The 16356-nt window shown below is 39.9% G+C and overlaps 1 protein-coding gene across 1 annotated transcript in view; it reads left to right on the top strand.

Moving 5' to 3' along the window:
• Window positions 1–31: 31 nt before the first annotated feature.
• Window positions 32–16356, top strand: part of ppfibp2b (PPFIA binding protein 2b) — a gene marked incomplete in the record, with an annotated part of 133796 nt that continues 117471 nt past the window's right edge. The window contains 1 exon segment of the mRNA XM_036124677.1: window positions 32–224.

Genomic DNA, 16356 nt, shown 5'->3' with positions numbered 1-16356 from the left:
CATCGCGCCTATCACATGGCAGGTGAAATTAGTTGAGGGAAGCTCGCGCAGCGGCGGAGCGCGTGGCAACTGTACCTACAGGTCGGACCAGCTCGCGACATCTGGGCGTGAGAAGAGGGCCATGCGTGCCCGAGCTGAGGAGTTCGCCTTGTTTTAGTGCGTGGGCTCCCACGAACACGTTTTAAGGATTCGTATCGACGGAAGCTCCACAGGACTCGGCTATAGTAAGTTATCTATGAGCTGCTGTAATTACTACAGATGTTTCTGTTTGCTTTTTACTTAAAAAAAAAAAAAAAAAAAAAAAACATTTGAGGCGTTGTAGAAACAAACAGACGAGTAGTTTATAATGGTACTTTCGGAAATGTGATGTTTATCGCCAAATAATTGCTTTTATAAACAACTTACGCCTTTATTTTTGGGACCTAAAGTGGGTTTGTGGCGCACAGTGGAGCGTCCAGTCATGTAAGATAGAGATGTTCACTTACCGCAGCTTTCTTACTTTTAGATATTCACTAGACGGGAATGTTGTGCAACATCCCACAGTCGCATCACTCGTTTAATTTGTGCTTGACAGCAAATTTAACTTGTGGACATGCTCCTGGAAAGACAACATTGTGTTTTTATTTATTTATTTTAGTCTCCTAATTCTTTTTTTATTTTGTGTTGTTTTTTTTTGTTTCTCACTTGCTCAGTCATGTTCTGTCAGCTTGGGGCTGTTCACCATGCTGCGTTAATGCAGATCATCAATTTCTGACATCGTGAGTTGAAAGAAATGGTGGGGGAGGAGGAATGGGTTGCTGCTGATATGCTCATCACAGAAAATCAAGGCTTATGTGTGGCCCCCCTCAGCTGTAGCATCTGCTGCATCTAACTCTGGAGATACTAAACACACACACACACATTTACAGGCACGGACGCATAATATACATCAGAGAGGGCCAACTTGAGAGAGCTGAAGGAGCCTCCTCACTGTGAATACAGCCGGCCGGTGCCTCTTTCTGGTGCAAATCTCATTTAAACAGGAGAGAGTTGAAAGGCATCATTGCCGCTGACGACAGTGAATTGATTGAAGCTGCTCTGGTTGGCACTTGGGTGGCATTAGCGCTCAGAAACGAGAGGAAATAAAAGCCGAAGCCTGGGTTGAAGAGGCAATTGATGGAGGAGAAATGAAACAAAAACAACCCTAAACGATAAAAGAAAAGCATCGGTTGAGCGGTCATCTAACTAAAGTGCTAACCAAACTGAGTGTGGGAGTAGATTTTTTGTTTTCATTTTTGGATTCACGCATCCAGCAGATGATGGCCCTCACCCCTGTGATCAAAGCGGGCTGTGTAATGCTAAAGGGTCTTCGTCTTCCTCTGCAGCCGCGCAGGATCACATGGCTTCTCTGTCGTCTTTGCTGCTGCTGTTGCGCCTCGCACCACCACTGTGGATTCTAGCAGCTGAAATTCACTCCTGCTCCGTGGCGGGCAGAGACGAAGCAGAAAAGAGGGAGATGATAAGAGGACATGGAGAGATGTCCAGGAGATTAAGGCTAAGGGCGAGAGAGGAGAGGGGAAAGGGAGCAAAGTGAAGAAAATTAGTATTGGAAGACCCCTGCAAGCTTTTAGGGTACAAAGAATCATACTTTCTTCACTTGGCTCGTAAAAGAAAAATATGTTTTTCTGCATGGAAATAAGACAAATTAAATACGTTTGTTAGATGTTTTATTTGTTTTAGAGATTAGAAAATAATGGCAGAGAATGGCCAATGCTACAGGGTTCCCTAGGAGTATGGGGAAAAAAAAGGAAAGCGTAATATTCCTTATCCTATTGACTATAATCCATCCATCCATCCATCCATCCATCCATCCATCCATCCTGCTTTTAAAAAGAATGGTTTAGGGAGACTTAGAACATCTATGACACAGTCACAGAGATACAGGATGATGATGGCTCTCCTCTGCTGGTTTATAACGCACATTTTTTGTGACAGAGGCCGCTGTCGTTTACCCGAGGCGAGCGAGTTCAAATACTGTTCCGGGTGCTTTTGTAACGCACTGGTTGAGTCTGTGCCGCTCTCGTGGAGTAATTTAGGTGTTCGTGAAAATGCCCACCACTGTTCCATGCTTTCTCTGTGGATATTGAGTCTCTCTACGCCTTAAGAATGGGTTTCTTTAGATCAGCTCATGATATGTGACTTTTGGAGATATTTTGACCTTCTTCATGACGTCATACGGGTTCTGTTTGAGTAAAGACCTGATTCTATACACGTCTGGCAATGTACAGGGCTGGGTGTTGCTTGTGTAAATAATAATAATAAAAAAAAGTGGTTAATCACAGTTAATATATGATTTAACAAGGAAGGCCAGGATGGTTTGAATAGCTTGTTTTACCTTTTTTAAGATATGTAATCGTCACTGAAAAGCTCCATTTTGGATAGTGTTGCACCGATACTGATACCAGTGTCGGACTGGGCCCCGATCCAGTACTAAAATGGTGGTATTGGTATTAGCGAGTACCAACAAATAGGCCACAATACCATTTTGATGTTTGTATGTCACTTGAACGCAGTGTTCTCTCTCTCCCGACTAGTATTATACATGTTATATAAGTTCATGAAAGTTGCACTATTTTGGCATTTGAGAGCCAAAACTCAGGGTTTAAAAGAGATTATTCAATTATTAATGTAATTTTACTGTCTTACTGTTGCACTACTATTATACATGTTATAATTTCATGAATGTTGCACTATTTTGGCCTTTGAGAGCCAAAAGTTTATTCAACTATTGTCACCCATTCCAGGTAGACAATAAAAAGTTCTACTACCCTAAGTAGTATGCAGCTCTTCATATATATACACACGCACATCATTTTCAAACAGATGGTATCGGTATGGTATCGGTATCGGCTAATACTGCACAGCCAGGTATCGGATATCGGTATCAGGGCCAAAAAATGGCATTGGCGCAGCACAAATTTTGGATTAACTCAGGTTATCATTGTTTGAAATTAAAATAAATTTTATTATTTGAAATATCCAAGTGTAACAGACTACACAGCTGAGGGCATTTTAGAGCATCCAAACAGCCCATTGTGCATCTTTTGGACAGTGGAGAAGAAAAGGGCTTGCATACTCCTCAACAGTTCGTACCCCTATACCTCAGGGCCTGGTTGGGTCACAGTTCAACTCTACAATGAATTCCCAGTACCCACTAGTCTCAGTACAACGTTTCAAAACATAATGACATGAATAGGACTGGTCTTTTCCTAACAAACAAGTATAAGATAAAATCTTGTTATTCTAAAAAAAAGTTTCCACCAGCTTTTGGTTTTCTATTTTAGAGGAAGTCCACGGACCTGTTGAGCTGAGCCAACGCATGTACCATGAGGGTTAACATTGGCTTTTTTAAGTTGCCGTAAACACCGAAAAATAAGCTATAGCATTTTATGCAACTCTTCAATCGCAGGTTTTCTGGTCTGCTTTGGATGCTAATATAAAAAGCATTAAAACTTCTATTGTGCACGAATTTCTGACCTAAAATTAGTGTGTGAGCATCCTCGTAGACAAATCTCACGGTTGGACTTGTCAGAAGCGATCTCGAACCAACCAGCTGAAGGGCGGAGGAGGAGAGGAGGTGAAGATGGAGAGGAGCATGAAAACGATTAAAAGGAATGAACGTCACGGAGAGCTCAGGAAAGTGGAAAACACGGGTGCACGCTTCGGGAAACGAGGGGGAAGAGATAAATGCGGGATTATTTGTGACAGATATGAGGTGGGAGGATAGGTCGAGTTACATAATATTGTGATTTTCTATTGTTAACCTGAACAATGTTAATTTTTAAATGCCCAATAAAGTTTTTCTTTCTTAATTCAATCTTCTATTGGGCAGTTCTTTAAATACTTTAAGCAATGCAGGAAAATGGTGCAACGGACGTGTTTGGTCAGACTAATACTGGCAGCCAAATAAAACGCTTTAGAAATGGGTCAAAGGTAGAGGTGCAGCAATCAATCAGCTAGAGATCACAATCAGCCAATTTTTCCCTGATCGGCAGTTGGATCAAAAACTTCATGTATTTATTTATACTAATCTCTGAAACATTAACCAATATGTACATTTATGAACTTTTTGAGCTTAATAGTTTAAGGTTGAAGGCTTGCTAATGATCTGTTAATGCATACAATTTTGGTTTTATTCAAAAATTAAAACGTTACTTTTAGAAAATTTGTGGTAATACAGGCAGCAGTTTCATCAGACAGAATGATTTTGGTATTTTTTTGTTGTTGCACTGATCAGATGTTGCAATGGCATGATTCAGATGGGAATAGGAATAGTTTGACTCCAGCGGCTCACAAAATGCTTGTTTCAACTATGGTCACCTGAACCTTTTGTCCCTCTGAATTTATTTCATCTAAACCCTCAATCTGCGTTTGGGGCTGTTTGTCAGGTTCGGGTCAACTGTTGTGTTGTTGTTGTAAACTACATCCTCTCATGCTAACATTGATACTGACTGAGTCTCTTCTGCTAATTAGCCACTTTCTTGCAAGGAGTACTGCTGTCACTTTCTCGACATGGACAAAGGAAGAAAGATTCCCTCAGAAAAATAAAAAGAAGTGAACTTTTACACTTTCAGTCCACTACTTCTATATTAAGTCGCCCGCACATGCAAAGGTGCACCTGTAAAATGTCCTAAATGTACTGTAGAGATAAAGACTTCTCATTCACTTGCATTTGTTTCCAAAGAATGATGAATAGTAGATCTGTTTAAGTTCTGTGAGTTCAGAGTTTTTTCCTTCAGCCATCTTTGCTTCGAGGCTCTAGCTGTGTTTATTTGTTTCTCAATACAAAAACAATATAGAAAAAAAACTGTAAGATGCTCACATTTTACTGGAGGATTTAAATCCTCAAAAAAAAAAAAACATCTGAAGTGCCTGGCAGCCTCTCACCGCAAAGCTCAACCCTGAAGGTTCAGGGTAACACTGAAAGTAACAAATCCCAACCATGGTGATGTTCTGGGATTAACCCAAATAAACTCTATCTATCCTTGTAGATGAATTGAAAATGAAGTGTCACCAGAAAACTGCTCTGAGTAACTTACTAGAAAAAGTTACAACTGAAAACAACATATCTAAGGATGACCCTCCCCCCCCCCCCCCCCCACACCCCTCTCTCTATGGGAGTCTTTCAAAAATTCTAGAAAATGTTTGAAATCCCTCTCAGGGGTGTTCAGTATCCCATTAAGTTTGCTTGGAATTTGCCTATCATACTGTACACAAACAGGAAAACTGACCAAAGTGTGTGTGTGCTGTGTTTCCTCAGTAAAACAATCCATAAATAAAAGCTAATAAAAATAAGGGGGAAGAAACTCCACAAAAGAGTAAATAAAACCTTGAACCATTGAGGAGTCTGTTTGTTTCCTCTTAAATTGTGCTGCAGTTGTGGGAACGGTGAGTTTGTGGTTTGGATGACGGAGTTGAGTTGGTGAACCTGTGGTGACTTGCCGAATCATCTCTGCCAACGCCACATAGCTTATTGTTTTCACCCTGGTTTGGTGATTTATTTATTTTTTTAATTGATTGAGCGACAATATGTTAATGTATGAAGTGAATCCATTTTAGTATATCAGTCATCCACATCCACAACGGCCTAGCACCTCCTCCTACGGTTTGTCACACATCGCTATTTGATTGCATCCCAGTCGTCAATAAGCATTTGCCGCAGGTCACCCAGTGTGGTTGTGTTACATGAAAAGCACACCCAAACTGATCCCACTCATATTAGATGGGGTTGGGAACTGCAGGCATGCCATTCCATGCTAACGCCTTCACATCCTAGAAGTAGTCTCTGATAACGTTTTGGAGGAAGGACTTAAGTCTCCAGGAGTGGGGAGTTTTGAGACGGCCACTGGCTGCAGAACCTCATCTCAGTGTCGCTCTGCGTTAAGGCTGCCTCCAATGATGACCTCGTTTTCTCTTTTTTTACGTGTCCTGTCTGGCTGTGCAGCCCTCAGATTTGCTTCCATAATGCCAAAGAGCTCAACAGATTTACTTTCACAAGTGGAGCATTACTGCTTTTGCTATAGTGCTCTGCTTGCTATGTAGGCAAAAAGCTTTAATTGGACATTAATTTGGCATCACTTTAAATTCAGTGGACAGAGAAACAAAAAGGTAAAAGAGAAAGGAAGAGAGAAGTTGTGGCAAAATGTTAAAAGGGAGAAAAGGTGAAATAGAGTAGAGGAAAAAGTGAGTGCAAGATAACATCTTGCTTCAAGTCTGCTTCTATGCCTGCAGAGAGAGAGAGAGAACAGAACCAATAGAAAAAACATCACAGGTACAAACAGCCAACACATTTGATAATATCACTTAAAATATGCAGTTTTGTTTAATACAAGAAGTATTTAGTGGCAGCCAAAGCTAATTATAGGGTTTATCTGTATAGAAATCTGTAAGCACCTGGATCCAATCGCCTGTAGGTGTTTGTGAGAGTGCACTTGTGTATGTAAAGTTTATCCATAGGAAAAATGCCTTAATAGTGGCTGTGAGGAGCCAAAGACCTGACCTGCAGGTCACTGAGGCAGACACCGGGGATACCAGAGCCCAGATGTCTGAAAGGGCCCCCCGGAGTGCAGAAACCCAAGAAGGACCAACACAGGTATAGCTGCACCAGAGCACCTACCAGAGCAGCGCAGATGAGAACCCTGGGAAAACTCCCAGCAGCCACAGCGCAGAACCCCTCAGGGGCTGCAGCGATGAGCCCGCGGGCTCCGCCGGCAGTCAGCTACGCCGGAACAGATCCTGCCAAGGGCCCAGACCATGTTTTCAAGTGAAGGAAATGCCGTGTCACACCACAATCCCTCCATCAAAAGCTGTTTGGCGTTGCAGAGAGAGGATTTGGCAGGCTTTGTGTGGGTGCAGCTCCGCACAGCTGCTCTACCTACAGGTGCGTTTTCCTTCCAGGTGGGGCGCTGCAAGTAGGAGGAAAGACAGGCTTTCCTATGGGGTAAAAGTTGTGTTGTTAAAGTATAACACACCAAGGGCTCCAGCAGGATGCAGATCAAGGAAAGCTTTATATTGTCTCAATAAGTCAAATGTCCTTATGTTGCATTCACCATGACACCACTTCTTGTTCAAATCTACTTTAAATGAGCCAAGAAATTGGCTCTTTTTTTTGCAACCTAATGGCTGCTAATTTCTCTAATTTGATTTACCGATGGCTAATTCTATTTGTGAGTTTCCTCTAACCTCTTAAGACCCGAGAACTTTGGTACAAACATAGGCTTTTAGAGACCTGAACAAAGGCCGAAAAAATTGTTCCTCTTCAAACATAACTTATATGGTAGCTTTGATTGGCTGTAAACCTCATTTACAGATCTGTCAGGAGAAAGAGAAAATATATGTTAAGAAAAACTGAGCCTTTTTAGATATCAAAAAGCCTATGTTTAAACTAAAAGTCTTGGGTCTTAAAAGGTTAATATGAAATTCTAGTTTTTGTTTTGGATCTCTGTTTTTGTGCTGCTACTACATAATCCAAATTCAACCTCAAGTAAAACCAGTAGCAATAATCAGTCTCAGAAACCGGTCCAAATTCAATATCTAAACCAGATTTTAATTGTTTTTTGTCTTAAATCTACGATGTTATAGAAATATCAGCTACAAAATGTTTGTACAATAGGCCATAGCTTCCATGCTAAATCATTATTTTTGTTTTACCGTTTGGCTGAAGATTTAAATGTTAAGATGGTGCGTTTAGAGAGAAAAAACATCAGTACAAATAAAGTAGTTATTATATGGTTTCTGAATCTGTGGCGACAGGTTCAAGGTGACTTTATTGATACCCGTTGGTATTTTTTTTTTCTGCAGTCTGTGATTCATACATCTTCAAAATGAAACTAAAATTAAAAGTCAGATTGGAAATTTAATAAACACACATTTCTCATCCAAACAGATGGACTTCAGCCTCAAAATTGCTGAAGTTTATTGCATCTGCTCAGCTTCCTCTTCTCGTCAAGCACTTGAAAAGGCAAACGCGTACACATCCAGTGTTTTTGTGACGGTAACACTACCTTGTAATGCGATCCGTCGCTGCTCTCGTCCAGTTTGTTAGCAGCCTGTGACTTTCTGTAACCCTAGTCTGCTGTAGCCTAGACGCTGGCATTTGAAGTGAACCACTTCACCGTTTCGGCCCGATCACCAGAATTGGCTGTTACTGTGGAGGAAGGTCTTGCCAACTTATGTTACGTCCCCAAAGTCTAGGGGTTCAGGGGCAGTAACATAAAAATGGGTCCAGAGAAAGTAGTATAAGAAAAAGGAGTTTTATTACAAAAAAGAAGGGGTTTTAACAAACACAAAACAATACAACCCCGTTTAACACAAAAGGTCTGATAATCTTAACAGTGCTTAGAGTAAAGTAAATTACTAAGGGTTTAACCAACTAAGAAGCACAACTAATTCAAAGGAGTCCAAAACAATCCAAATCAAAAAACAGGGAGCACCAAACCCCCCCCACTAGCTTAGCAAATACAAACAGTCAAACTGCTTCAGCAGAGCACACAAAAGTTCCAAGGGGTCTGCAAAACAGCAGCAAACAAAAGGTTGGGGAACAGCTTTACAAAACCTCTTCCTACTAGCTGTCCTGCTTGTGTTGTTTCACTCGGTGGAAATTCTTTCTTCTCAGCCGGATTTGGAAGGAAGGTACCATCATCGAGGTCTGCTCACTGCACACTCGATGATGGTGGTCAGTGGTCCAGGTCCATCTGAAACAGCTGCCAGAGGGCCAAATAGTTCCTGGGCTCAGCTAGCTGGCTTTATTGCTTCAAGTGTGGCCATTAACCATAATTTACACTTTTATATAAAGGCAGATTACTTTTGTTGATTTATTTTTCATAACAAAAATAAATGTCCAGGAAAGTGTACAAGGGTTTCTGTTTATGAATGCACTTCTAAAAAATTAAACCCATGACTTTTTAGTAGCCTCAAATCAATATTTAAATACTTGGATTGTATAATCTGAGGTTTAGAAGTTTTCATGTGAACTATAGCAACACTTTTTTCATAGATTATATGTTTTGTAAATGATTTTCATCAAATCCTACACTAAAATAAATGTTTAATCACACATTATGTGACGGTCCTGCCCCTCATTTAGTAACACTTGCAGGAGGCATGCATCTGGCACTGAGAAAAATAAAAAACACTTCCGTGTTTACAATAACCAAGTGTGTTTTTCTGTCTCGCCAGCCTATTTCTGCTTTATTCACATTTGTGTTTTACTTTTCTATTTAGTTATTGAAAGGTTCTGCCAGTTTTGCAGCATCAACATACAAATTAAAACAAGAATATGATCTAATTAGTTAGAAAAAGGAAAAGCAAGAAGTATTACATTTACTGCTGCAAACATATAGTAATATTTAATTATTCAATTAAATTTTATTTATATAGCGCCATTTGATGATACATGTAAAATTCAATCAAATTATACAGATTGGTCAAAAATGTCCTATTTAAGGAAACCCAGCAGGTTGCATCAAGTCTCTCCAAGCAGCATTCACTCCTCCTGAAAGAGCGTAGAGCCACAGTGGACAGTCGTCTGCATTGTTGAAGGCTTTGCAGCAATCCCTCATACTGAGCATGCATGAAGCGACAGTGGAGAAGAAAACTCCCCTTTAACAGGGAGGCAAACCTCCAGCAGAACCAGAACCAGGCTCAGTGTGAACGCTCATCTCCCTCGACAGTCTGGGGGTTAGAGAAAACAGAGCAGAGACACAGAAAGCACAGAAGCACACATTGATCCAGGAGTACTTTCTATGTTATATGGTAATAGTAGGTCTCCCCTGGATGATGTCACAGCTAACAGAACGCCAGACCAGGTGTACCTACTAGTGTTGCGCCGATGCCATTTTTTTGGCCCCTATACCGATACCTGATACCTGGCTGTGCTGTATCGGCCGATACCGATACCATACCGATACCATTACTTAGAAATTTATGTGTGTGTGTGTATATATGAAAAACAGCATTCTACTTGGATGTAAAATAATTGCTATCATGGCTTTGTCAAGCTGCTACCTTATTAAAGCAGGAAAAAAGGGTAATACAAAGTGAATCCAGTAGAACTAGTGAGTGTCGGGAGAGAGAAGGCTGCATTCAAGTGATATACAAACATCAAAATGGTATCGGTGACCTATTTGTTGGTACTCGCCGATACCGATACCACCATTTTAGTGCGGTATCGGCACCCCGGCCGATACTGGTATCGGTATCGGTGCAACACTAGTACCTACTATGAACAGGATAATGACAGAGAACAAAAAGTTAAAAGTTTAAATAACAACAAACAATGCTAATTGGAGAACAGTAGGAGAACTCTAACCTGACTCCGCCAGATGGATTTTCTCCGCATATCCATCTGGAAACCTTCCGTTGAAGTAATTTTGGGAAGGGGCGAAAATATTGGTTAGCTGATTGGCCTATGTTGGTGATTGACGGGCCAAATAAACCAATCAGATCAACGAAGAATATGACGTACTAACAACAACGACGACGAAAACACAACCACGAGCTCTTGCCAAAACCAGTCGGGAGAAGAGCAAAAACATCTTTTCCTCTGAGAAAAGCCTCCAGAGCAGTGTTTTGCTCTTCTTTCAGTGAAGAAATACTCTGTAATTCTGATAAAACTTGCTCGATAGCCACGCTAACGCTAGTTTCATCGGCTGAAGCCGCCATGTTCTTTAGACTGAACTGTCACGCTTCTCGTTGCGTCACACCTCAACCCGCCTCAAAGCCAACGCTGATTGGACGTTCGTTTGGTGAACTGCTCCAAATTTTCTGTAACGGAAAGTAGCCAGACTGATCTGCGAGTGAAACCTTGAAAGCTCGCGAGATCAGGATGGTCTCACGAGGCTAGGAGAACTCAGCAGAGTGAGAAAAATAGACCCTGATGTCCTCCAGCAGCCTAAGCCTATAGCAGCATAATACAGAGAAAGCTCAGGGTAACCTAAGCCACTCTAACTAGAAGATTTGTCAAAAAGCTTCTTGTTATCTTGATTTTGATACATAGTCCCATGTAAGAGGATTGACAGAACCAGCTGGGAGTTAATACACAGTTGTTTTATATACTGTTGGCAATTCATTACTAATCAGTTTCCTTAGGTAAAGTTTGTCAGAGAAAAACTTAAAGATTAAAATCTACTTCAGTCTCAAAAACGATGTGACAGAAATCTTTTATGGTTTTTAACCACATGAACTCGTGCTGTACCGTGGCACGGGAACGGAACAATGCTTGGTGCCACACGCCGTCTGATCCAGAGACCAGAGAAGACTTTGAGGAGACAGAAATAACATTCTATGGTGTAAAGAAAATGTAAAACATTGTTATTTAGTTAACTTATTCCATAGAAAAAGTAAGCCTGGTAAGAAAATAAAATGTATTTGAGTTTTAAGACCTTTAATGGAAACATGCTGTTCTTTGTTGGGTTTTATTTAAATTCTAAATAAGCATGACGTCTTTGATTGTAACAACTGGTCATGGACGCTGCAGGTACTGGGTTTCTCTTTTCTGTAGCTGTGCGTCCCAAACGACGGCTGGTCTTTTTAGAATTCAACATGTTTAATCGCTTAAATAATTTAAACAATTGTAAGCAGGTTCTCCACTAAACATGCAGCAATGGTCATCTGAACGACATCAGTGCAGACGGACACAGATAGATCCAAAGTATCTGGTTAGCTCTAATTCACAAAGTGCAAAGCCAGCTCAGGCCGTTGCTGAATCTGGTGTTACGGCTACACCATAAAGTCTCTTTGGACTGTTACGTGCTGTGAAAACAGGGCATTACTCCTAAGCCTTAGTAGTTACTTGAATGCTATCCAGGCACATGACATTTATGCTTTCATTAGCTTGTTTTGACTGCCTGTGTACCAAATTTGGCCCATCATCTTTTGTCGTCCTCTTCGCTTCACTACCCACAGGCCACAGCCGAACCGGTCGATGATTTCTCATTGTAGTTCATTACAAACACTCTGGCCTGTTGGCCTGTACTGCTGTTAGCTAATTGCTGATTGGTTAGCTGCAGCTGTCACACGGGGTTGTGTGTGTCTTTTAATGTGTGCGTATTAAGCGGTGTTGACATGTTGTTTTTACAGTGCTGGCTTGCTGACACTGGTGTTTGAGCACTGGGCGGGTTTCTGCCCTTGAGGCCGTGTCAGTCCTTCAGAGCAAACTAGCAATGAGATAAAGGGTTTCTATAGAGAGGCTGTACTATAACGCTGTATTTCTGGTGGTTTCTAACTGAAATCTTTTTTTTTTTTTCTTGTGGCTTAGCAGTGAAAAAGACTGAAACAGGGTGCAAAAAACTCTCTCTGTTTGCTCACATTCTAATGTGGATAGTGAAGTTTTTAACTTTTGGCAAAATAGTAATGTAATCATACAAAGATCCTCTGAGCTCCAAAATAAAACACTAAAGTTATAAAACATATATTGAAATTGCTTATTAACAAAAGGTGTATACATAATCTTGTCTGTTGGAGATGTATACTAGGTAGGAAAGTCCGCAGAATTGCATCTTTGTCCTTTCCCAAGTTAGAAAGTTTGACTTGTGCAGCTGCTTTATGCATCTCATGATCTTCAAAGTGTGTTTTTTTGGAAGTTGTTTCTGGACCAGAGTTGAATAAACATGCTCTATTGTTTGTAGCACTGGGAGGCACTGTTTTTATTGCATTTAGATTAATGCCAGACATGAGGAATGCACAGAAAAACTACAGTAACAAATTAATGTTTCTTTTTCTTTGAACGTGATTCCAAGTACACTTTAAAAACTTTGCTCCTCTTTATTGCTTAATTGTTGCTTGTAATGTATTTGAGTTTGTTGAAGCTGCTCAGTTTGTTTCACGTGACTTCTTTCACAAAACTATATGATGCATGAACATTCATCAGTAGTGACAGAAGTTTGAAATCCAGGCCAGCCTGTATTGTAATCACTCAAAGCGATGTTAATTCTGAGATCAAGTTTTTCTTTGGATCTTGAATGCTTTTGATTTGGTTCAAAAGGCAAAATGTGCTTTGTTCATTTTGCCCGCTGCTATTGCAAACCTTTTTTTTTTTTTAGCATTCAGAAGACCTGAAAGTCTTTGATAAAGCCTTTTGCAGACTTGCAGAAATACAAATATTTTTCTATATTTATCCATACCTGGAATAGCACATTCCACACTTTCTCAAACAAAGCATTTTGCAGACTTTGTTTGAGAAAGTGTGGAATGTGCTATTCCAGGTATGGATAAATATAGAAAAATATTTGTATTTCTAGGATTTAGCATTTTCCCATTATTCCAACCATTCATCAGTCAGGTAACCAGTCTGTCCATCCCAGGTTCCTTATTTAATTCCTAATCCCTGTGTAAATATCTGCCATAAGATCACATCCTTCAAATTTCTTAATAAATGCCTGTAAAACAAAGGAGAATCCTGATACTTTGTGTCTAGAAAATAATTGGATTTGTTTTCTAGCAGCTAAAATGTCATAAAAAGTATGAAGAAGTTTAAAAGTATTTTCTGTTTCTATTTTTAAAGAGAAACCGCAAAAATAAAGCAATATAGGCAATATAGTTCTTTTAAAAATGTAAGTTTTAAATTAAATTTTGGATGCGATATGTAGACTGATAAGAAAAAAAAAACACTCAACAGACTCAATTTAAATAACATTTTCTTTTACACAACCCACCATGTTGTTGGAACAGGACTATGCTCTTTTTCATGCAGCTGCATGGTTTTACAATCTGACATGTAATCACTCTTTCAGGCGTAAAATTCTTTAAGTGTGACTAAACCCGATGTAAAAGTATAACTAGTGATGCACGATATTAAAAATTTCAACCGATATCGATAACCGATAATTTTCTGCTTTTCATGGTCGATACCGATTCCGATACCGATAAGTTCATATTTAATATAGTTTTTGCATAATCAGCAGCTTATGCTGGATGCATTTATGAAAAACAATTATTTAGTAGCTCTGTCTTATTTATAACAGCAAACAAAAGGTTTTTGCTCTTCAGATGTTTATTTTTTTATGCTATCACACAAAAAGTGGTAATTTGCTTTACATAACAAAAGACACAAATCAATTCACAATACAAAGAGCATCTCTTGAAAATTACTGAACAGATCCATGCCTGCATAGGTATTTGTGAAGTCAAATATGTATATCAAATATAAAATTATATGCATTTACATAGTCAGCCTCAGTTACAAAAATGTAATCATGTGTGCGACCCGGGGCACTCCTGTGCGTGCAGCATTGCTTTTTGCATGTTAAAATCTGGATCCAGCCACTGAGCCGTTAGGCTTAACATGCTGACGGGACTAACATCTGATGTCCATATGTCGGTGGTAAAACTCACATGAAGTCCGTTTTTATTGATCAAATTGTGGACGTGTGTGGCGACGGCATCATTGAGGGCAGGCAGCGAGACGTCCGAGAAGAAGCGACGGCTAGGGATGGTGTAACGTGGCTCCAAAAGTGCTATTAAGTTACGAAAACCCGGGTTCTCGACCACAGAAAAGGCTGGTTGTCGAGCGCTATAAATTCCATCACTTTGTCGTTAATAGCTTTAGCTTTTTCACTGTCTCTTGGAAAGTTTTTACAGCTTTCAAATGCCTTCTGAATGGATACATCTGCGCTCCGTGTTGTTGTTATTTTAGCCTTAGCACCATCGGCTGCTGCCGCGGCTGCTTCGTATTCTTTCCATGTTGCTTCGCCACGATGACGATTTTTTAGGTGTGTTATAAGGTTTGTTGTGTTGTAACCTGAAGTCTTCTTTTCTCCTCTCGAAATCCTTGCAGAGCAGGTGTTGCAAACTGCAATACTATTGTCTTCTTCCGATACAGAAAAAAACGACCACACTGGTGAAGACATGTTTGACTATTTAGTCAGGCAATAACGGAGCCAAGCCTGGGTCCTGATCGTGAGGAGCGCAAAATCCACAGGGCTTGTCCCGCTTTGGGGTTACTCTGCCTGGATAAAATACCACCAAATTTAATTAATTTATCGGCTATTTTTATCGGAAAATTTTACCTATCGGGCCGATAAAAAATTCCACCAAATCGGCCGATATTTAATCGGCCCGATAGGTATCGTGCATCCCTAAGTATAACCCTCAGACACATTTTTAAAAAAAATCGCCATCAAAGTGGGTTGTACCGAGACACGGCTAAGTGTGGGGATGAAAGGAGAGGGTTAAGCAGGGATGTGGTCAGGACGAGGGAAGGTAACATTAAATTTGATATGATGAAATAATCTAAGTACCTAAATTAAAATGCTATGCTGACTAATGGGTAATAAAATGAAAAACACTATCCATGAGGGCTCGATATGCTTGCAATTCAAACTCCTTTGACTCGCCATGATGTTGTCTGAGTAAGAAGGTTTTATGGTGTGTTTAATTTCTACCTGTAAATCGGAATACTACGTAGAACATTGTTATTGTTATTTTAAAAGTGGCTGTAGTGGCCATTTATGAGCTATGGGAATTACGAGCGCCCAGAAACAGTAATCAGTAATGTTAACAGTAACGCACTCCGATTTCTCAGTTCCAAGTTCTGAGGAAAAACAAACACACCGCTATTCCCGAATACGGAGCTGCGATGTAGACGTGTAACATTTTTAACTAATAGGAAAATTCAACTGCAGTAGCCCCGTTTCAATTTAGAATTAAACTAATTTACATGAAAATATCAAAGTTTGCGCAGTAACATAAAGACAGCACCCTTAAGTCCCTACTTTTTACGGTTTATCTGCAAAAAAATGTATTTGGAGTTTAGTTACTCTTTGAATGTATCAAGGACACGAGAAAGATACATGTGAAGCTGTACTGGCGACTTTGTTCTGTTCTGCCTGACAAACACGTAGCTCAGTTAATCTTGTTATGTGTGTGTGAATGTCTTTCATGAGATGTGAAGACTCACATTATAGAAATCATGCACTCAGATATACATGCTACATTTCTTACTGAAAATGTAACTTTTCTTTGCTATCTCTTGCTTCATAAAAACAAAACTTTTGACAAAGGCTGTAACATCGGGTATGATTAGTATTTGAAAAATACTACTAGATTTGGTCAATGCGAATCCAGCGTGTTAAAATCAAAATAACATATTTTGTTAAAAGTTTTTCTTGAAAGCTGAGATTCTGTGAAGCTGTTATTTATTTATTCAGGACTAACACATGGTGAGAAAATCATATTTGCCGTTCCTATTTGCAGGTCTGTCCAGTTTTTTCCCCCCCATTCGCCTACTTTAATAAATACGCATTTGACACATTCCAATCATTTCTTCAGTTAATAAATACTCCTATAAATGTGAATACGGCTCAGTGCTTTGGCTGCCTT

The sequence above is a fragment of the Fundulus heteroclitus genome, chromosome 2 (genome assembly GCF_011125445.2).
Source record: "Fundulus heteroclitus isolate FHET01 chromosome 2, MU-UCD_Fhet_4.1, whole genome shotgun sequence".
Lineage (NCBI taxonomy): Eukaryota > Metazoa > Chordata > Actinopteri > Cyprinodontiformes > Fundulidae > Fundulus > Fundulus heteroclitus.
Note: the sequence above shows the minus strand (reverse complement) of the source record. Positions and strands in the feature narration are given on the sequence as shown.